The 23814-nt window shown below is 38.8% G+C and overlaps 1 protein-coding gene across 1 annotated transcript in view; it reads left to right on the top strand.

Annotated features, from left to right (window-relative positions):
• The first annotated feature begins 10046 nt into the window (after positions 1-10046).
• Positions 10047-23814, top strand: part of LOC122799189 (galanin receptor 2b-like) — a 1097025-nt gene continuing 1083257 nt past the window's right edge. The window contains exon 1 of the mRNA XM_044068095.1: positions 10047-10718. The gene's annotated coding sequence lies outside the window, so the exon portion shown is untranslated. The remainder of the gene's footprint in view (positions 10719-23814) is intronic.

Genomic DNA, 23814 nt, shown 5'->3' with positions numbered 1-23814 from the left:
AGAGACTATGCCTGGGGTGCACACCTGGATGGCAGGTGCATACAGGGCCAATGAAGCCCACATCAAATACATCAGCACATCAACCAAAAAGAGATGTTAGCTCTCCAGCATGCACTGACAGCTTTCAGACCCCTACTCTCTCCAGAGGCTCTACTGATCAAAACAGACAACACCACTATGATGTGGTATATCAACAAGAAGGGAGGGACTCACTCATACCCTCTATGCAGACTTGCCATGACCCTTTGGCACACGGCCTCAGCCATGCAACTACACCTGTTAGCACAATTTCTGCCAGGCTCTGTAAACTCTCTGGTAGACAACTTAAGCAGAAATCTTCTGGACCCACAAGAGTGGCGGCTAGACCAAAGAACCTTCGCCCTTGTAACTCAGAAATGGGGCACCCCGAAGGTCGACCTCTTTGCTTTCCACTTCAACCACCAGCTCAGCAAGTTCTCCACCAGGGAACCTCACTGCAAGGCCTGGAAAGTGGATTCTCTATTCTTCCAGTGGGTCAACCTCTCAGTCTATGAATTTCCCCCACTACCACTCATTACAAGGGTACTGCTCAAAATAAGGGAGGAAAAACCCAGGACAATCCTGATTGCCCCAGACTGGCCATGCCAACACTGGTACCCACTGCTGCACAGCCTGTCATCTCTGCCACCATGGCATCTCCATCAGATCCCAACACTCCTGACCCAGAGGGAAGGAGAATTCATACATACCCAATTGCAGACCCTCAATCTGGCAGCCTGGCTTATTCCCTGACCATTTCACAAGCTGACAATCTCAGCAAACCAGTTCTAGATGTTAAACTTGAGGCCAGATGCCCTAGCACTAGAAAGTCTTTTGCTGACAAATGGAAAAGATTTTGCACCTGGATCCAGGCTAAGGAAGCCTGGATGGAACAGCCCTCCCTACCTCTCATCCTAGATTACCTTGCTGACCTACTACACAAGGGTCTATCCTTTTCTTCTATTAAAATTCATGCCTCTCTGCTATCTCTGCTTGTTTCAGCACAGAGCCACCTCTTTTCTCACACCCTGTCATCAAACAGTTCCTAAGAGGGGCTAACAACTTGATGCCACCCAGAAGAACACCTACCCCAGCTTGGGACCTAAACTTTGTGTTAGAGAAACTCACCCTGCCCCCCTTTGAACCAGCAGCTTCAGCAGAATTAAAGTTTATCTCATGGAAGACAGCCTTGCTTCTGGCCATCACTTCAGCAAGAAGAGTATCCAAGCTACAAGCACTAATGGCTGTAGAGGCCTTCATCATTTTCCATGCTGACAGGGTCTCCCTCAGGACTAACCCATCCTTCATGCCAAATGTGGTGCCCAGAGTGGCTCTCAACCAATCCATTCATTTCCCCCACCTTTTTCCCTAACCCCCGAAACAAGGGGGAAGGATACTGCACTCTCTAGATGTGCACAGACAGCTGAGATTCTATCTAGACAGGACTAAATCATTCAGAAAGACTGATTAGTTGTTATTCAGCTTTGCTGCAGGAGCAGAGGGCAAGGCCATATCCAAACAAATCATTTCCAAATGGATAGCACACTGCATCCATTTCTGCTACAACCAACACGGGAAACCTCCCCCCAAGGGGGTCAGGACACATTCTACCAGAGCAAGCTCCACCTCTGCAGCTTTCCTCAGAGGAGTCCCCATCAGAGACATCCTGGAGGCTGCAACATGGACATCTGTTCATACCTTCACCAAGCATTACAACCTGCCTATCTTCTCGAAATCCAGGGCAGGCTTTGCTGCCGCAGTCTTGCAGGACATCCTAGCCAGCCCCCAGTCTTCTTGACTGCCTCCACCCTTTTCTTCAGCTTTGGGAATCAACCCAAATGTGATGACTGCAACAGTGAAACAAGAAGAACATAGTACAATTGTGTACACTTACCACAAATGCAGATCTTCGAGTGTATTCACTGTTGCAGTCCTGGTTTCCCTTCCTCCATCCCCCTTGGCTCTCTCTCTCTCTCTCTTGTCTTACAAGGAACTTTTGGTATTTACTTTCTACTGGTGATGTTCTTCTACCATAACCCAGCTCCTCTTGGGGGCTCCTGACAGTTAGGGCAAGAAAAACTGATGTAATGGCATCGGCTGCCTTATTTTATACTACTGATGACCTGACATCAGTTCTGGAGTGACAGCAACTGACACAGAAATACTAAGCCTCTGGTATTCAGGCCGACTGAGGGCTATCCTCGCAGGGATAACCCAAATGTGATGACTGCAACAGTGAATACACTTGAACATCTACATTTATGGTAAGTGTACACAACTGTACTTTGTCTTACACATCCTGTGACAGGAATACTTGTGAGAAGTCACTTTTGCCTCATACATCCTGTGACAGCAATACCTGTGAGAAGTCACTTTTGCCTCACACATCTTGTGACAGGAATACCTATAAGAAGTCACTGTTACCTCACACATCCTGTGACAGGGATAGCAGTGAGCAGTCACTGTTGGCTCCTACATTCTTTGACAGGAATACCTGTGACAAGTCACTGTTGACTCACAGATCCTATGACAGGGATACCTGTGAGAGGTCATGTTGCCTTACACATCCTGTGACAGGGATACATGTGAGAAGTCACTGTTTCCTCACACATCCTGTGACAGGGATATCTGTGAGAAGTCACTGTTGTCTCACACATCTTGTGACAGGGATGCCAGTGAGAAGCCACTGTTATCTCACACATCCTGAGACAGGGATATCAGTGAGAAGTCACTGTTACCTCACATATTCTGTGACAGAGATACCTGTGAGAAGTCATTGTGGCCTCACACATTCTGTGACAGGGATACCAGTGAGTTGCCACTGTTATCTCACGCATCCTGTGACAGGGATAACTGTTAGAAGTCACAGTTGCCTCTTGCATTCTGTGACAACCTGTGAGAAGGCACTGTTTTCTCACACATTCTGAGACAGGAAAACCTTTGAGAAGTCACTGTTGCCTCACACATCCTGAGACAGGGATACCTATGAGAAGTCACTGTTACCTCACACATCCTGTGACAGGGATACCTGTGAGAAGGCACTGTTACCTCACACATCCCGTGACAGGGATACCTGTGAGATATCACTGTTGCCTCATGCATCCTGTCACAGGAATGTTGCTCTAGCACAGCACAAGGGCTACAATTATCAGGAGCAATATGTGTTACATAGTGAAAATCAAACTTGTCGAGCCCACACTGTCATGGTACACTTTTTATGGTAGCTGAGGGGAAATCACCATACAGAAACATGCTTTCTATCAAGTGAGAGCAATGGTAGAGTTCAGAGGAACGGCTGAATGGGGTGATCCCAAGAGGAGAGGGTAGGCTGCCTGCTAGGACTCCCCATGACCTGACTCATACCAGCAAATTGAATGCCAGCAAAGATTTATATCCAGTAAGTAATAGACCAAAGGGCTGTTGGCTAATCTGGGAATGTCTGGCTCCCATTTCTCATAAAAAATGGGCTGTCTGGGAACCAGTAGTGAAGCCACTGGAAAAGATTTTGATGGGAAGAAAAAAAAATTCTGCAGAAATGCAACTACTCTGATCAGGCTAACTAGAAGTTTCCTGCTAGAATACAGAAGGACATCACTTCCATCTGTGGGATTTTTACCAGCATGACTATAAATGTGAAGAAATCTGCAATTCACGCTTCCCAGCATCATTTCCTTTGTGAGTACCAGAAAGCAAGCAGTCATCATTGGCACTACTACAGATAAGGAACCTAAGCATACTTCTGTGAATAAAATGGTTAAATATTTTTCTATGTTGAAGAAAGGTGAGGGCATGACAGTGAATCTGGATCACAGTTTGAGGTAAGTCGCAGTTACAAGTTACTGTTGCTGCTCATTATATCCACACAATGTCTTACGCTGTCTGAGAAGATGTTACACAATTTTACAGATTAAATCACTGGCACATATTAAGTCTGCCATTCCAGGTGTATTTTTTCCAGATAAATTACCAAATACCACAAACATGACTTGCCAGTGTATGTAATCGGGTCTTCACTAAAAACAATCAGTTTATCTACTGAAACCCATTCTGAGATCCTCTCAAAGTCTGTGCTGCATCCAGCCCAATATGACAACATTAAAGCTGCCATTCTAAGTAGTGGAAAACAAATGCAGAGCTGCTCAAACTTGTCAGGTAACTGTAATTATTATACTAACTCTGAGGGATTAATCAAAACATGTTCAGGTATTAGAACTGTATATAGTTCATAAAAGGGTTTATCATCCTATGTACATGACTTACTAGCTATAGTACATACAAATATAATATATGTCTATAGTTGTATGTATTAATAGAGGTAGCTTTCTTACATCCATTAAAAGAAGGATGTCACATACTAGGATTGTAAGTACTACCACTTTAAAAAAGAAGTAAGATTGTGAGTCATGTGACCAGGGCTGGCTGTTGAGCTTGGTGGAGAAGCTTAATGTGAAATGTCTATGTCTGTGTGTGCTTTGTACCAACATGGGCTGTCCTGAATTATTGACTTACCAAGTACTTTCTTTTGCAGATCTAATAAACTAGAAACCTTGAATGGCTAGAAGTGTGATGTTATTGTCAAGTAGGAAAGTGGGGATCAATGGGTGAGAAAGTCCCTGCATGGCAGGAGAAGGTGAGGTAATAAGGGACAAAAATCAATATAAAAAAGTCTTTGATCTACTTAAAAAGTGTATTCTATAGCTCTGGGCTTGATCCACTCATTTTTCACTTGCATTCCTGAAACTCTAAACAAGTTACTTGGTGTGACTAAATGGAACTGAATTTTCACCTGAAGGTCATACCCACTGAACAAGAGGATTGTGCAATCATTGCTTAGGGATCCCTGACTACTTTGCTTCTGGTGAGTGTTTGTCAGTTCTAGTAATTCTGCTGTGGTTATAGCTTTGTTAAATGCTTGACTATATGTTTCTAGGGCTCTCCCACGCTGTTCTTACAATTCAGTCATGAATTTCATTTATGAATTTACAAGTGGGGAATAGCATTTGACGATTCTACCTTGTCTGTAGCATTTAATTTGTCAATTATTTGCATGTAGTTAACATACCATAAGTATTATTTTGTTACGGATGTCAGTTATTTTTGTGGTCATACTGTGCTATACTGAAACAGAAGATTGTCAAGGCTGAATGAGATAACATTTGTATCTTTTTAAATAAACCATAATATAAGGGTAGTTTATGTTTACACTTGCAAGTTCATGTGATAAATCATATTTCAATTAATAAATATGTATCAGTTTTTGGGAGAACTGATGAAATTCACTTGTGTTTTCTCATTTCTTTTAGGCAGAATTTGATTATAACATGTTTCCTTATTTGTTTGCGGAATAAATGGATTTTATGAATATTATCACAATATTGGATATGAATATTTGTTTTCCAAGATGGGCTTGCACCAGTATAAGGAAGAGAATGTCCTGTGTGGCTTATTAACCATTTGCTTTCCTTGTGCATACATGATCACATTAGAGACTGACTGTGAAGGGTTTGTCAGGCTGAACTGGAGGATGACATACGTAATAGCTGCTGCTATGAACAATGTTTAAAAGGCCAAGAACTGCTCAGAATGGCCCAAATAAGAGCTGCCATTGGTTGGAATGGTGTCAAAGGGAACTCTGTGTGGAAGTGTCTATGTTGGTGAGGTGCATTTTGTTACAGTGCAAAGCACTGTTCTGCAAACAACACTGCAGTTTGAAATTTAATAAGAACATTTTTTTTTCTTTCAAAGTTCCAAGTTGATGCTTCAATATTTTTTTGAGCACTCTGTTGATTTGTAACATTACCCTCTATCTGTAAATTTGATCACCCCAACTCATGATGTTTCTACTACCAGTAAACAATTGGCTTATTCTTTCTGTTGGTGTGAGAACCAAACAGTCCTAGGTAAGGTGAGAGCCGTACAGCCTATTAATTCCAGTCCTTGAACCCCAATTGCCCCATGCATTCCTATAGCAGTGAGAGTCTGGTATAATGGAGTGGGCCAAGCTGTAGGAGCTGTGAAGCAGACAGTCCTTGGAGTTATATCCCCTCAATGGCTGCTTTGAGTTCCATAGTCTGCTTGGCCTTAGGAAGGTGTGCACACTTTTTGACACACACACCACACACAATACACATCACACACAATAAACACCACACACAATAAACACAACACACACACACACACAATAGACACAACACACACACACACACGCGCACCACACACAATAAACACAACACACACACACACCTATGCATCACTTCATAGATTTGGGCTCTGTAGACTCATGCTTCATGGTTGCAGCACCCAGCTTTCTCGCTAGATATCATCTAAGTCATGAAGCAGTGCCTGCTTCCTCCCTACCTCCCTTCTTCCTGCCCTCACAAGATGGGCAAGATTGCACTCACCATTTAATCCCATGCTCCCTGGTCTGTCCCCCAGCTCCCATGTTACTAATCAAACATAGGTCATCTGGAATACAGTCAGGGATTCATCCCTTTGCACCAAATGGGGAAGATTCCTGTTTGTACATTTTTGAGTACATGAACATTTGTCATAATGATCCTGACTTGTGCACATTAATGGCAATAATGACAGGATTTTTGATACACAAAGAAACACGTTTACATTATTTGCAGTGCTCTTACTGGCCTTCTCCTTGCTAGGTAATAGTAATGTGAACAATAATCTTAGAAGACTTCGCTTTGTCATTGTTGATAATAAAATGGTTGCTTTTTACTCAGTTTTCCTTCACTAACTGGCAGTGATAATTTTGAAGTGTCTGACTTTTTCTTCATGAAATTATATAAATATATATTCATGGAGAAGATATATACTATGCTTTATTATCAGTGTAGATCCTATTTGTTTCTCTATTCCATGACATAATGGGCATACCTAGCACAGAGGTCATAGCCAGCTGGATAGGCCATCATTCAGGGAACCATGCAAGTAGCTTGAGCACTCAGTGGCACCGGAACATTTCTGTTAAGGCCTTGCCTCCAGCTGTACTAACATATGTACGCACACCACCACTGGGTATCCCACACCTTTGCCATCTGCGTGTGCATGCTTCCACTGAGAAGATAGTGACACTGTCTTCTCTAGTTTCAAACCAACAAACACATTCAATCTTGATGTTTTTCTGTTTTGTATAAGCCTCTGCTTACATGATTGCAACTGAGCAGCTAACCCCACTATTATAGTCCACCAAGATGGGCATGCTGGTGTAAATCATTCAACCACACTAACCCTCAGCTACTATTTAAACTCAGGTTGTCTAGGTCACAGTCTGTCATTGCAGGGAGATGTCTTGTCAGGACAGTTACTTCTCATTTGTCTACTTTTATTTATTGAATATTTACTTGCTTGTACAGTGATTTGACTTGCGTGCTCTTTTTGTAAACTTGCAATAAAATGTGCAAAATAATCATATCTTGGAATATGTTCATCCCACAGTTATAACTGAGGTTGCTAGGCTATTACTCAGAAGAGTAACATCACTCCTGCTTCTAAATTACTGCTACCTGTTGTGATACTAATGTTTCCCATTTAGGCTTAATACTCACAATATGCTGTTACACATAATAACTCTGTGGGAGAAAATATGACTCGAGCCATTTCAAGAGTCATCAGGCCATGACTTTAAAACTACTCGAGTGCGAGTAAAGCACATTAATTTGGCAACATTATTTGCTATGCATGCTACATTGTAAATTTCCAGATTTTAATATTACCCAGAGATATTTTTGATTGTGACTCACTTTCCTTGGGTGGTGCTGCCAGTGGGCGAGCACATTTGATTAATAGTGTTTTACACTGAACTAACAGCTGTAATTGTGGTTGCTGGTGATCTTAGCCCTTTAGACAAATGTCAAAAAGATGGCTCCGAATCATAAATATAGTCCCAGTTTTAAGTTACTATTTTAAATATTGCCAGCCTCTGTACTGAATTTGCCTGACTGGTTTGTTTACACATACAAATACATACCTCTGAGATAACGCACATGAGGAGGTATGCCACAAGTTGCTGAAAACCCATTGCACAATTGGGAAGATTCACTTTTACACTGTCTGTTAGCATTTTAAAGTACGAGTTTGCAGCTACCAGTTACAGTTGTTAGAAAAATAACACCTGCATTTTCACGAATCAGGAGCAAAGCCAAATACAATGAAGACTAAAGACTGCAAATTAAGGATACTTTTTACTTTATTTTTTGTGTGTGTGTATATGTGAAATAAATATATGTGTGTGTCTATTTAGAAAGCTTTTAAAAAAAGCTAGATTTGTACTGAGTGCACTTTCTAAGGACTGAAAAGTCCCTAAAAGTAATCACTAGTGCAGTTTGTGTTCAGTGGTAGAGGGAGTCACTAGTGGCCCTGTACGTCGGTGGAAACATCATCTCAGTATATGTAGCAGCAGAGGTGGTATGATGTAACACAATTTGCCCATGCAAAATTTGAGTCCCAATCGAAAGTATCACCCAGCATCCATGATCGTCTTTAGAAAAGAGAAGTTTCAACTGCTTGATATATGTTCTTTAAATACATCTTTTTCGGGAACACACATCAGTGGCACAGCTTAGTTTTCATATTACCAGAACTACTTGGAGAAAATCAGATTGAGTCACAGGGCTAATGATGCTGAAAACGGACTGTGTTAACAAGCAAGACAAACAGGAGACATATGCCATAGTTAAAGTGATTAAGGTACTGATTGCTTTTCCTGTTATTCCGCTTTAGCAGTGGAATCTAGCACAGCTTATTCCTATAGATGGCATTCTTTAGAATCTTGCTTGTTTGAGGACATATAATGATGCCACTTAGAAGTTGGGACACTGCATAGTATTCAGAAGCCTAGAATGGGCACATTGGTGCATAGTATTCAGAACCCCAGAATGGGCATACTGCTGCTTTATGCCTGTAACATCAGTCATCCAAGCCGCTAATCTATCATGAGTTGCCTGGGCTGTAGTCAGGACTCTATCCCCTGTACTACTTTTACAGACTATGAACTCTTCATATTAAGTATTATCTGGATATGCACATTTTGCTCTTTGGGTACTTAGTTCCTTGGGACAGTTTTCAGATTATAAATGACATATTTTGGAAAAAAAAGTAAAAAAGTAAAAAATGCCAATGTAAATTTATAACAAAATAGAGAAAGGAAAATCTCTGACTTTTACCAAAATCCAAGTTATTTCCCTTTTCTTCACTGTTTTGTAACCTTACAGCCAATTATTTAATTTAGCAGTATGATTAGAGTATGGAAAATAGATCCCACACATAAAGTATTATTTCTGAATACTTTCCAATTCATGGTACGGTGATCACAGCTGGATCACAGCTGGATCCTCTAAGGACTTTACCCTATACACTATGCCATCTGTATCTCTTAATAAGTTATGTATAGCCTACACACTGTTCCTACTCTATTCTGCTTTGTAAGGTTAAGTTAATATTTCACATACTGTATCTACTATATTGTTCCATAGTGTCAGCATAAATTATTTTAATCAACTTCATTTGCACTAAGATAAAACATTTTAAGAAGAAACATAATTTTGAACAGTATGTTATCATCATGTCATCAAAAATTAACAAGTAAATTACAAGTAGATAAACACTTGTTCCAGTGAGTGAGTTTTCACTGAATAAGTATCAGTGTATCTGACAGTTAGATTTCGGTCAGATTGTGGCGTTTTTCTGCTCTAGAAATGTTACAAACCTGCTGTTGGAATTGTTTACACTCTTGAGAAATGCTTTTCTTTTGACTCCTTAATGCATTCTTTCCCTTGATGTAACTTCTCTTTGAAGATGAGCACCTTTCATCTAAAAAAAAAAAAAAAAAAAAAACATAGATTTTGTTCATGTGGTATGCTGCATCATGCTGCAGAAATGGTTGCTATCTCTTGTGGAGTAATGGAAGTGGAAAGGAGGCTAAAAAATAATCCGAGACAAATTTGTATAGTTGCACATAAAGTGACTTAGTCCTTTAGAAATGGTTTATTGCTTTGTTTCTCTTCCAATATGAGCGTGAGCAGGTCATTAATCTTGACTTTGTTTAGCCTCTTTTCTTATTCATTTACTCTTTTCTATGCCTTTTTAATTGATTGTTTTATCTTACTAATTTGTTAACCAGGTAAGCCCACTGGGCATGTGTCCCTTTCAGATGCGACATGGAAGCACTTATCTTTTAACAAGCTATAAATGTCATCATTTTTTACTTAGTTACAGGTTTTAATAGGTCTCCACAGTTTGAATAGTAAGATGTTGCAAAGGCTGTGTGTTATATTGCTGATTTTGTCACAACATACCTTCTTCTCTGTTCTCCTTAAAATGTTGATCTTAGAGTGGATGACGTCTGGGACATGAGGAGTTAATAGCCAGATCAGTCCTGATACAGTGTGCTGAGAAGCAGCCGTTACTAGAAAGCTGAAGATGAAGGGAACATGCACAGCAATGCTGCTTCAGAGCAAGTAAAGGACGGGTGATAGAAAGGCTGAAAGACCGATGGTTTTACATCATGTGCTTGCTGCCTCGACTCCTGCTAAAGTAGCACAGCAAACCTTATGAACGGAGGTTAAAAGGGAATGCTGTCTTTGTCCTGCTTACAGGGATTCTCGAATGTAGTAACTGTCATGCACTCTGCTTATCTACTCTTGAGACATCGGCACTGAAGCACAAACTATTGATAACTACCACATGTAAGTATAATGTTTTTGTTGTTACCATAAGTATTTGTAGCTATATATGCTGTGGATGTGCTGAAGGACAGCATTAATATTTTTCATGGGAATCTTGAGGAGATTACATTTGACACTGGTATAAGAAAAACATGTTTTACCTACCCAGAATAAGCCAACCGGTGTGTGTGTGTGTGTGTGTCTGTGTGTGTGTGTGTGTGTGTGTGTGTGTGTGTGTGTGTGTGTGTGTGTGTTATGTTTACCAGTCTAGCATTAGTTGAAGCAATGGATACGTAAACAGAGGACTTGTATCATGTCTAGGTTCAGACAACATGCATGCAGTTGTGATGTGTACCAAACTTAACAGTATATGTTTTGAATCTGTGCTCACTAATGAATAGGTCATTGTACCTTCTGTTTTTAGACAAAATATCACATAGAAGAAGCGCTTAACTCATGTAATGCTAATGCATAGGTCATTGTAGCCTCTGTTTTTAGACAAAATATGACATAGAAGAAGAGCTTAACTCATGTAATGCTAAAGCTGGTATCTAAAGGAATGTAGTGTATTTTATTAACATTTCACTGAGGCATGACGTAGATTAAACATTTACACATTCAGAATAGTATAATTCTAGATAGAGCTTCCATATAAATCAGTTGTGCTCTTGGGACACATTTAATTACAACCCCCCCCCCCCTCAGCTGAATATATTTTGTCAAATAAATTACTTACCTGTCACTTTACGTTTCAAACTGTTTAAACTGATTTTAATAAAGCTGCACATTAATTTATTATTCTGGACATCTCTGATTGTTATGGACACCTGTGTGCATCTCTTCATTACTACTTGAAAAAGCATAATGTGTGTCGGGGGAGACATAGTGCGCCCTTGTATCAGTGCCTGTTATTTTGATGACTATCTTAAGCAGTTATGTAAAGTAGAAATGAAAGTAAGTTTAGGTATGCATTAAGTGTCTGTATATTCCATTAAACTGTGCGTGTGTGGACAAGTATGCCTGGGTGTGGTGGGGGTGTTCATCAGCACTTATTTACACAATGCGTACACAAAACCAATTATTGTTCATATGCTGCAATTATGCAGACTGGTTTGTATATGTATGGTTTGCATATGTTTGCATATGTAAAAACTGCTTGCATCGGAAAACAATAAATGGTTTGTGTGCTCTGGACAGTGTCTTGGATTTATCTTTACAAGTTGGTTTGCATATGTATTTATATGCAGTGTGTAGGTGAATGCAAATATGAATGTGCATTTATCTAAATATTTAAGTACATGGAAGGATGGATGTTCTTATGTATGCATGTAGTTTTCATTGTGTATACCTGTTTATTCTGAATTAGCACAGAAAATCAGTGTCTATTGTAATATTGTTACTAAACTGAATGCAGGTAAGACATAACTGTTTAGCTAAATCTAAAGATAATAGTACCTGTTAATGTTTTCTGCTGTCTGCCATATGTTTATCTAGGCATATATGTATCACTTTCTACTGCATAGTTGTGAACTGCATCTTAAATGCATATGTCTGTATTAGTAAACAACAACAGCATCATTTTATGCACAGAAGTGCATGCATTTAGTTTGGTTATTTATACAAAGAATTATGTCTAAAATGTGTGCGTGTGTGTGTGTGTGTGTGTGTGTGTGTGTGTGTGTGTGTGTGTGTGTCTGTCTCTTTCTGTGGCTGTGTATACGTGCATTTATAAAGGTGTGCACCTCTGCCCCTTGCTAGCATGATTTGATATCTACTCTTCTTATGATCGCACACTAAGAACCTTTTATTACATATGTTATACAGACAACTCAGATCTTTCTTGAAAATAGAATAAAACATGTTTTTGAAGTGCTGCTTCATGCTGTTTTAATCCTTCTATTTCCTTATTTTCTCACAGTGCATCCATTTCTATAGGCAGAGTTTCTTACTATTTTCTCAGCAGTCTTACAACAACTGCTAGTCTACTATCCATGTCAAAAAACTTTGCAAATTACTAAATAAATAAATCACAATAATCTTGTAAATATGTCCATACCAGATGCCACTTAATCAAGATACTCAGCTTTGTTTCTCAGTTATGAATATTTTGGGCTAGCTTATTATGCAGAACTGACTATCAAGCTTTAGCTCTTGAATTAAACTCACTCATGATATGGCGTCACCACTCTCGGCTCAGTTTAAAGTGTTCACTCCTTACAAAAATCCTCTCATATAGAGTTTCGTATAAAAGCAAGAGCATTTTCAAGAGGTTAGCAATGAATACAGACAAAACCCCTCACTGACAGTGAAATAAAATCAATAACGTATGACTAATGGGTCATCAGAATTGAAGACAATATACAGCGCTCTATTTCTCACATCCTGGTACCTGCAGTATCATGACATTTGTTTAGAAATTCTGCATAACTGTAATATTTGGTATCTTACTTTGGATGGTGGTACTGATAGTCAGTCAATGTGTAAAAAGGCTGCATCATAATTACTCACACTGGAACAGAGTAGCTGTATTGGTAAAACTTATTAGAGAGGAAAGCATTTAATGTGACAGTCCCAACAGCAGCATGTTCTAATTTCTCAGCCACTGTCACTGTTATACATTTATTTTACAATATTTCTGTCTTTTGTCTTCTTTGCATCTCCTTCCCTTTCTTTCTCTCCATTATTTATTGCCCCCCCCACACACACACACACAATTCTTATACAATGGTATAGTAGCTCTTACTGCCAATGTATTTTCAAGCACATCACTATTTTCTGTTCATAAGCAATGCTGGCAGATTGTTTAAGGAAGCCTGCCTAACAAGGCCCATGATCTTGAGGTGTGCAGTAAAACTCCTAGTGTCTTTTTTATTCGCTCTGCACAGGTTTTTACAAGGATCACAATACCTGAACACAATACAGCTGTAAGTATTATTACACTCATGTGACTTTACCACCAGCATAGCTGCACTTACTGTACTCCATTCGAGCACAATTACACACGCAGCATACAGGATGGCTTTATCCAACAAAACTTGTCTGTGGTGCTGCTGTTCACTCCTGTATCTTTATCTCTTTCCACATTTACATTCCTTTGTCATATTTAGTCTCATATATCTTGTAGTGACATTTAAAAAAGATTGTTCTTAAAGCTGTTCCCCGATTTTATTTGTAAATGGATTAGAGAGAACTTTTTGCAGCACACTTCTCTTTGTTATTGCACTGTTCTCTATCTCTTCTATGTGAAAGCTTCTTGCAATCTTAATCCATACCCACTCATCTAAGCCTCCTTATTTATATTACTGCCTTTCAATGAATTTCTTAATTACTTAGTTTGCTCACTAATTCTCTGTACATATAGGAACTAACCCTTAGCAAATACATCCATTGTTCCATTCAGCCTACTACTTTCCATAGTACTTCAGCAGACGTTGCTTCACTTCCTGTTGCGTAAGAGTAATCATGCGACATTGGAACTTTTATTTCCGGTGATTTATAAGTAATTTGTAATAGATAATGTTTTGGTACATAATACTGGAATGCTGAAGTTTATGGATCTCTCTTTCTTTTATTGAGAATGTAAAAGGACAATATCCCCTTATGTATGGCTCTCTGATGTTCTTAAAAGATTGATGTTGAAAAGCAGTAGTTGATTTTTCACCCATTTTACCTCACAGTGCTTCAGTGTGCTGCTTTGATTAAGCTAGATTAGCAGGCCTTTTCAGGATTACTGAGCAGACCTGCCATTCTGCTTTTGCTACTAGTGCGGGACTGTATCAGTGAAAGATTAGACAGGAAAATATTTAATGAGACGATCTCTGACCAGCACAAGTTAAATGATAAGGCTGATGCTATTGATAGGGGTTATTCTGTCTGTACCACTTATTTGACCCAGCAAAGGCATTCAGTATAATTCCCAGTGTAAGTATTGTTGATAAGCATGGCTTGTTGCGCATTAACCCCCATAGTATTCAATGGATGGCTAACTGGCTATGTGGTCATACACACAAGGTGAAAGCTGGAGGCTGCTGCTACTTTCTCATGTAACAGTTCTGGCAATACTGGAGTCCTTTAGGGCTCTGTGCTGGGTGCCCTTTTATTGATACCTTCTTCTTAGATCCACAGATAAATGTCCAGGGCTTATAGTTGAGTACGTTTTTGGATGACTGCAAACTGAGTGTAACTGAACTAAAAGTACACTTTTACTCAAATATTATACATATCTCAGCAACTCTAACTATAACAGCAACAATACTTCCAAACTCTCACAAATAAAATTAAATAAAGAAAAAAACAGCCCTAATATAAATGCATGTAAACACCATTAGAATAAATTCATGAAAGCAACACCTCAATATAATGATAAACCTATCACATGATAGTAATAATGAAGTTAAAGGTTTTCCAGTTTGATTCTCGGCTAGGGGAATATGCATGTGTTCGCTTGGCTTTCCTCTGGGTGCTCTGATTTCCTGCCACATTCCAAAGACATGCAGTAGGTGGAATGGGCACTCAAAACTGGCCATAGGCATGAGTGTGGTGTGGAAGAACTAATGAGACAGGATTAGCCACCTGGTAATGGAAGCCTATGCTGTAGATGAATGCCACTGTTGAAGTGACACTCTGACCCCATGAGCAAAAATGGTAAAAAGGAGTGATATAAGGATTTGATTAAGTATATGTTAAAGTTAGGGTATGAGTATTTTGAATGGTGATACTTCTTTTTTTGTGGTTGGGCTTGTGCTGGCAGTAAATGTTCAGGGGATACATTTATTTTTTCTGCTTGTGGATAATAAATTAACTATATAAATAATCCGCACATTTACAATTTCATCATACTAGTAATTGCAGATTCTTTAGCTAGTTCAGTTTTTATTATTCATTGTTGTATAATTTCTCTTTTATCGCGGTGGTTCTATAGTTCAAAGGATAAACTGCTTTTGGGGGAAACCAAGTACCTAACCAGCTAGAGACTGGTCCAGTGACAGTGGCAACCATCCAGAATGTGTGTGTTTGTGGGGGAGATAGAGTCAATACCCAGATGAGGGCTGTTTTATAAAATTCATGTTCAGTTGTCAATACAGTACTAAGCTCATTGTCTGCTCTGCACTGGACACTTGTATGTTTAAAAATCACAGTTGTGGTGGCTTCCTAGTTTAAGGAGAAAACTCAGGTGCCTAACTGGCTACAGATTCATTGTTTGTCTAGTGGCAGTGACAGCTGCACGGAATATACAGGGTCATGGGTTCAATCCCCAAACAAATGCCAGTGTTTTTCTTTCTGTTTAGTTGTTCTCTTAGTACTTAGTTATATTCTTAAAAGTAGTTATGGTGCATTGCTTATTATTTCAGCATATTATTCAGTTATGCATTGCTTTGTTTTATACATTTTTACATGTTTGTTTCCTATTTTTTTCTTATTTCTGCTCTCCTTGTCACTGATCAAGCCTCATTCCCATTTACGCAGTCAGTCCGTTCATCCCTGGAAGTGAAAGCTCTAGGGAATAATTACTCTTTCTCTAGAATGAGTGTCAAATGGCATTAATGAGACATTAAAAAAATTGATTTTTTATATCCTGACTGTTCCATCTGCATATGACTGTTATCTCACTAGAAGAGGTGTGTGATGGGTACACGGGAGGAATATGCCTCCCACATTGGGAAGAGGATACTCGAAGTGGTTCTGACCCTTTGAAGGCAACGTACCTTCAGTGATGTCTGGTCCCCACTAGAGGTCTTACATGAAGGTCATAGTCTGGGCATGTGCCTCCTAACCCTTGCCCTCAAAATTAAGTGAAGAGACACCATTAATTTTCTTTCCTTTTCTTTAACTATCTCCTATAGAATCAGTGCTATTAGTCAAACTCAGGTTACCCCAAGCATACTCAAAGGTTTACCTCTGTATAAAGTGGAGTTGTCCCCCCCCCCCCCGAAGGTTATGATTTTATTTTTGCTTTTATGATCTGTCTTTTTATGTTTTTGTGAAGTCTTGGCCTTTAGTTGTTCAGATGTTATTTAATGATTGTTTTGTTGTATTTTAGATATTTCTTGTTGTTCAAGTTTGCTTTTTTGTATGTTTGATTTAATTTTGTCAGTTTTTTTTGGGGGGGGGGTTATATTTTAATCTGTTGCTTTGTATGTTAGAGATCTGAGGCTGATCACTCATAAACTGAATGCTATAATTATGTCTAAATTGTGAACTTCATTTTAAATACACTGACACATTTTAGTAGGAGGGATTATTTTTTCTTGGGTATGATTGTTTATATGCATTTACTTTTTATAGGTAAAGTCTAAAATTGTTGTACCTTGGTGTGAGAGAGGTATACTCTGAGATGTGGCAATCTCAGATTTTGTCTCTACCTGGGTTTGCATTCTTAGTATTAGTATTTTGAGTATAACTATTAATAATTTTGACAGAAATCCATTATCTGGAGTGAATTTTCTTTTTCAACCATAGGTTTGTTTTTTAGTATCATTTTGTTGTTAGTTGTATTTTGTTTTTTTTTTCCAGTAATTTAATGTTTTTTGTATATATGTTTTGCTGTTTTGTATCTCAATTTATTTTAGTTTTTTTTTTCATCATTTTACTTTGCCATGTATTATAGAGGGTATTTGTACTTTAGTATTTACTTAGTAACTGTTGTGTCCCCCCCCCCTCTTTTTTTTTACAGTAGGAGCATTCTGCATTATTACTGCTGCTGTTACTGTTAGTGCAGGTTTGGGGGACTTTGGTTAAAGTGGATTGAGTTACCATGTGTAGCTGTGTGCTGTAATTATTAATATTTAGTCTGTGGGGTGTACAACCAGTTTTGTTTAAGATGTAATCAGCATGTGTAAATTTCATTGGATGGTGTTACATTTTGTTGGATGATGCAATCAACATCTATGAAACTTTTCATGTTATCACTTTGTACTGGGTATGTATTTTTATTGCACAGCCTTAAAGTATGGGACACCGACATTATTTTAGCACCCTCACTGTACTAGTGAGGAAAGCAGAGAGTATTAGTACCTTAGCTGCTGATGATTCTGTATGGAATGACAGTATTCAGTACCAGCTAATTAACAGCTGCCAGGTTGATTTGATGGCATATCCCTAAATTTATTCCAAGGATCCTAGTGGTTACATTGTGTTGTAAAACAGAGATACTGTACTTCTTCGTGATGTTAATGAAAAATAACATGGAAACATTGTTATGCATTAGTCATGTTTCTAACACAACAAATTATCTAAAGTGAAATGGCATGTTATGGAAAAAATATATTTTTCCACATAAATAATTAGGTAATTGTTATTTACTAATAAGTGGTCTTACTTTTACACAATAATATTATCACTACAGATCCATGGATATTAATTAGTGTAAAGTTTTCTTTCATTATAGATGTTTTACAGCACATGTAATAGCATTGACAGGCATATGAAGGTGATCCAAGCTGTAATTGATATGAATACAGAAAATAAATCCCAACCAAATATTATTTTGCATAAAGATATATGTAGATTGTTAAATAAAGTAATTATTGATCTTCATATGATTTTTTGTGACTGGGATGGGCTGCACAGAGTACTTTGTGTTACTTTTCTCGTATGTAAACACCTTTTCCCTTCTATAAATTACTTAACTCATTCAAGCCTATGGAACCTTTTTTGTATTCTTCCACTTAACACCCATACGCCCTTATGCCATGCAGACAGTTTTTGGGTCTGTTATCCTTAACTAATTATTATTTTCATTTTTGCATTGATATTTTCATAACTGAGATGCCTGTATGTTTTTGAGTTGCATAACATGAAGTACCTTGGTGGGAGAAAGAAAAGTACATTGTCAATGTGGAATTACAGCATACTAAATTAAATATATATTGCTAGTTATTTGCTAGTAATTATGAAAATGTAAAATATTTCCATACGTACTTAATATTTCTAAAACTGGATGAGTTACAAACTATGAAAGCTTACAGATGAAAGTTTAGATGATGTAAAAAATGTCATTGATATTTGCCCATTAAGTTGCACATCTTGGGGGATATTGTGGGCTATTTATATTATCTGTACAAACAAGCAAGTTTTCATATTTCTGTAAATGTCTTTGTAAGCATACACATAGAAAGGAACTTTATGCTGTCAGGTGAAAGATTAACAAAAGAAAGTCAATGAAATACATACTGGTTGTACAGTTTCCAAGATATTTCAATTTATTTGTGAAACATTAGCTGAGAATATCATTCTGATTTTGTATTCATAATAATATAATATAGCATTGATATAAAGACTGGGACTACACTGGCTAATATCAATGCAAAGAAGACATTTTACTGATAACTATAACTTGTCACAGATTTGAGATGCATGGCTAGGCTTAAAAAGGTCCTTGTGGTCATTAGTCTAATAAATGCCTACGAACATTGATGTTCATACCATTTTGTTGTTCAAAAATATTTGCATTTCTTTGTGTTATATTTTTAGTTGATTTCTTTGGAATGTAGGAATGTGTGTAGGCTATAAGAGGCATTACATTCAGCATCACATAGGTGTTAATGAGCTAATAATCTCCATTTACCTTCTTCTTTTTTCGGCTGCTCCCGTTAGGGGTCGCCACAGCAGATCAACTGTTTCCATTTCCTCCTGTCCTCTGCATCTTGCTCTGTCACACCAACCACCTGCATATCCTCTCTCACCACATCCATAAACCTTATCTTAGGCCTTCCTCTTTTCCTGTTATCTGGCAGCTTCATCCTTAGCATCTTTTTCCCAATATACTCTGCATCCCTCCTCAGCACATGTTCAAATCAACGTAATCTCACCTCTCTGGCTTTGTCTCCAAACTGTCCAACCCGAGCTGACCCTCTAATAAACTGATTCCTAATCCTGTCCTCCCTTGTCACACCCAGTGCAAATCTTAACATCTTTAACTCTGCCACATCCAGCTGTGACTCCTGCCTTTTTGTCAATGCCACCTTTTCCAACCCGTATAACATAGCTGGTCTCACTACCCTCTTGTAGACCTTCCCTTTCACTCTTACTGGTACCCGTCTGTCACAAATCACTCCTGACACTCTTCTCCACCCACTCCACCCTGCCTGTACCCCCTTCTTCACCCCTCTTCCACACTTACCATTACTCCATGTACCTATCTTACCGGAAAAACTAAATAAAAAGATTCAATCAAGTGAGGATTCTGTTTTACTAGGTTTACCCAGCAGTTAGGGTTCATAAGCTACAAGACAGGGTGTATATGAACAAATATTAGAGCATATTTTAACAATATGAACTGGAATGAGACAGATGATTAGCTCTTGACTAAATTCATGAATGTATAATATAATCCATTTGATAAATAAACATAAGTGAAGAAATCTGGACAATTCATTGCCTCAATGGCATTATTTGACCCTTGATGAATGCCTACAAATGCAGGGATGTTTTTTTTTTCTCACCGTGCATAAGGACTAAAGGTCTATTTACAGCAATTTCATAAGTATTACAATCACTGCAGACAACATGTGAAAGAATTCCAGTACAATTTTAAGTGGGATTAATACACTTTGATACAAATCCTGTGACAATGCATGACCTCAAGTGACATTATATATATATATATATATATATATATATATATTTGTATATATTTTATTAGTTATTGTAAATTACTAATCAAATGGTGAACTGAAATTTATTATTGGCTAATATAGTACATTAACTTTCCTATTGCCTGCTTATTCAGGTCATGGTCTTGTGGGTATCAGACCCTCTTCCATCACATAGTGAGTACAGGACTTTGAAAGCCATCTTGTGCCAGGCTATCACATCATGCTCATTACAGCTACCCAAAACTGGATTTTTAAATATAGTACACTGTGTTTTGAAATGCTGTAAATTACTTTATGAAGGAATCCCCCTACTTCTGTACTATAGTGTGCATTTTGCTCTCTATGTGATCAAGGGGTCTTGATATGTCTGTATGACTTTTGTGATTAATACTGTGTCTTGGATCCATTATCTTTCATTTAAAATCTCACATTTCATTTACCTTTTCTAATGGATGCATCATCTGATCTGGATGTCCTCATCAGGGACCTTAGTCTCCTAAGCTCAAGCATCTGCACCCCTGGTTCATGTAGTCCTTTTTCAAGGAAATGCATGTCAGGTGTAGCCAGGATGCATCTCCTGTTTCTCCTTGCTATAGCTCTATTGTCTGTTCGGTTCGTATATGATGTCAGTTCAGCAATCCTTACTGTCATAGCTCTTGTCTCCCATCTTCTTTCCCCCTCAGCATGAGGCATGCTTAGCTCAATAGGTACAGAATGGGTAGAATACCATATATCATAGAAGTTTCTATATGTGGATCTAGTGCTTTGGTCATTTTTTTTTTTTTAGCTGCTCCATGTGGAAAAGTCTTTGGCTGTAGGGATCAATAATTTATTATTTATTTATTTAACATTTGTTTACCTGGAAAGTCCGACTGGACACAGGTCCTTTTTCAGAGGAGGCCTGGGGAGAAAAGCTCCATGAGTAACAATACATTTTAATGCACAAATTACAATAATCAATCAAGTATGAACTAACAAAATGTAGTATATATAAGACAATACAAATTTGTTACATCATGACAACAAAACCTAGGCTTTGAACATAGCTAGTACTATTTGTACATATCATAATCTTGTATAGAAACACTTGTTTAGATTTGTCTGTTTAACATTAGTTGCACTGGGCTCATACTAGTAGCACTGTGCTGAGTTGTTTTGTAAGACACTAAGGCAATATGTGGATTAGATTCAATAAAAATTTCTGAACTGTCTGTGTCATTCTGTTTGCAGCATCATTTTACTGAGGGGAGTGAGAGCTTGATATTGTATGGACGAACCCACACTGTTTAGTAAAATTTTGTGGATGCAAATTGAGTTCCCATGCTGCTTAGTTTTAATGATATCCCTACCTTGACAACATTGTTTTAAAACTGTGATAATAAATGTTGAATATAATTATGGGAAGATTATTTAAGTGTCTCTGGGTAATAGTATAATATAATCAAATTTTTTTTTTATTATAAAGTTGTACAGATTAGCTGTAATTTTCTGTTGTAGCTATTTTGGAAATTCAGTAGATCAGCATCACTAGATATATTGGGCAGACATGGTGATGCAGCAGTTAGTGTTGCCGCCTCACAGCAAGAGGCTCTCCGGTTTGTTCCTCTGCTGGGGTGCCTTCTGTGCGGAGTCTGCATGTCCTCCCTGTGGTCGTGTGGGTTTCCTCTGGGTGCTCCGGTTTCCTCCCACATCCCAAAGACATGCTGTAGGTGGATTGGATACTCTAAATTGGCCCTAGGTGTGAGTGCATGCATGTGTGTGCCTTCTGTGGAAGGTTGGGCGCCGGGCTGGCAACTCGACACTGTAAAACTCCACTGCCAATCATGAGCGGACAGGTGATCCGCTGTGGCAACCCCTAACTGGGAAAAAGCTGAAAGAAGAAAGCATCACTAGATATATCCACACTCACTTTATTAATTCTGAAAATCCATCTCAATTCACAGACCATGGTTTGACTCAGTAGATTATTCCCATAGAGACTAGTGAGCACATAGACCCAAAATCCATATTTGTAGTACTTGCACTCAGTCACTGCAAGAAACTTCCCCTTACATCAGAGTTTTCCATGGGGCTACCTATTCTGATTCTTTATTTTCTAAGCAACTGCTGACATTCCATGATGCTTTGGTAGTCACCATGTGACATAACTGTAATGTTTGTCCTACTTTCTGTTTAAGACTTCACTAGATTGAGTTTTACATGACATTTTCTTCCAGCTTTGTATCATAAAATGTGCAAGGCAAATAGGCCATGTGGCCATGCATGTTTTGCCAGCACCCACCCTGAGACCTTACCTCCTCAGCACCCACCCTGAGACCTTACCTCCTCGGCACCCACCCTGAGACCTTACCTCCTCAGCACCCACCCTGAGACCTTGCCTCCTCAGTACCCATCCTGAGACCTTGCCTCCTCAGCACCCATCCTGAGACCTTGCCTCCTCATCACCCACCCTGAGACCTTGCCTCCTCATCACCCACCCTGAGACCTTGCCTCCTCAGCACCCACCCTGAGACCTTGCCTCCTCAGCACCCACCCTGAGACCTTGCCTCCTCAGCACCCACCCTGAGACCTTGCCTCCTCAGCACCCACCCTGAGACCTTGCCTCCTCAGCACCCACCCTGAGACCTTGCCTCCTCAGCACCCACCCTGAGACCTTGCCTCCTCAGCACTCACCCTGAGACCTTACCTCCTCAGCACCCACCCTGAGACCTTACCTCCTTTTTCAAGCAGTGGTACATCAGTCGTACTGAGGGTGAATTTACGAATACCTATTCCACTGTGTAATTCCTTCTTAAAGGAAGATAGTATGTCACATTGTTTGTTTAATCTAGAGGGGAAGTTGTTCCAGAAAATGGGTAGTCTTTGTGTGACTATTCTGTCTTTCCACTGTGATTTGTTTATTTGTTGAAGCAAGTTCAGATCTCGGAATGTTTAATTTGAGGAGAAATAAAAGGTCTTAGATTACCAAATCCCAAATGGTACAGAAATAAAGGCACAGATCACCCCTAAGGATATGCTACAGAATATAGTGACACAGCATTCAGCCTTTCTTGGTAGCTCAGATCCTTTAGGCCCATGATCTTTTCTTGGGTCTCTCCAGATACTTGATATGTCTGTATTTAGTAAGGTACATCACAAAGTGGGCATTGAATTAAATGATGGGCATAATCAGTGCAGAATATAGAGGGGTAATCACTGTAATAATTTCTTTGGATCTAGCGGAAATATTCCTGTGATCAGCTGTGCCAGAAAGAATTTCTTGACCACAACTTCAACATAATGGTCAAAGGAGAGGGAGTTATTTACCCATGTCCCAAGGTCTCTCTTTCAACATTTTCATTTTGGAGTGGTGTGCTTTCTATACTATAAGCTGTTTGGAGATGCAAAACAACAATACTGATTTTTTTAGCATTACATTTTAGCCCATATTCAGAGCACCAGCTATTTCCGTATGTAAGTTCACTTCATAGCTTCTGTATATCAAAAGAGGATTTAAATATAATACATGGCAAAGTTTGCAT

Source organism: Protopterus annectens, chromosome 1.part0 (assembly GCF_019279795.1).
Source record: "Protopterus annectens isolate FY-2018-M chromosome 1.part0, PAN1.0, whole genome shotgun sequence".
Classification (NCBI taxonomy): domain Eukaryota; kingdom Metazoa; phylum Chordata; order Ceratodontiformes; family Protopteridae; genus Protopterus; species Protopterus annectens.
The sequence above is the reverse complement of the archived record's forward strand: the minus strand, read 5'-3'. Positions and strand labels throughout refer to the sequence as shown.